This window comes from Mustela nigripes, chromosome 2 (genome assembly GCF_022355385.1).
Source record: "Mustela nigripes isolate SB6536 chromosome 2, MUSNIG.SB6536, whole genome shotgun sequence".
Classification (NCBI taxonomy): domain Eukaryota; kingdom Metazoa; phylum Chordata; class Mammalia; order Carnivora; family Mustelidae; genus Mustela; species Mustela nigripes.
In genome coordinates, this window is record NC_081558.1 from 217552720 (window position 1) to 217552970 (window position 251).

General features: G+C 70.5%; 1 protein-coding gene across 3 annotated transcripts in view; it reads right to left on the reverse strand.

The window, feature by feature from the left end:
• CFAP410 (cilia and flagella associated protein 410) overlaps window positions 1-251 on the reverse strand; it is a 9444-nt gene that overhangs the window by 8142 nt on the left and 1051 nt on the right. The window lies entirely within an intron of this gene.

The following is a 251-nucleotide window of genomic DNA, read 5'->3' on the forward strand; positions in this document are numbered from 1 at the left end:
CAGCCCAGCATAGGGCCCGCACTGACCCCAGGCCTGGTCAGCCCAGCATAGGGCCCGCACTGACCCCCAGACTTGGCCAGCCCAGCATAGGGCCCGCACTGACCCCAGGCCTGGTCAGCCCAGCCTGGAGCCCACACTGACCCTAGGCCTGGCGAGCCCAGCCTGGAGCCCACACTGACCCCAGACCTGGCCAGCCCAGCCTGGAGACTGCACTGACCCCAGACCTGGCCAGCCCAGCCTGGAGCCCACAC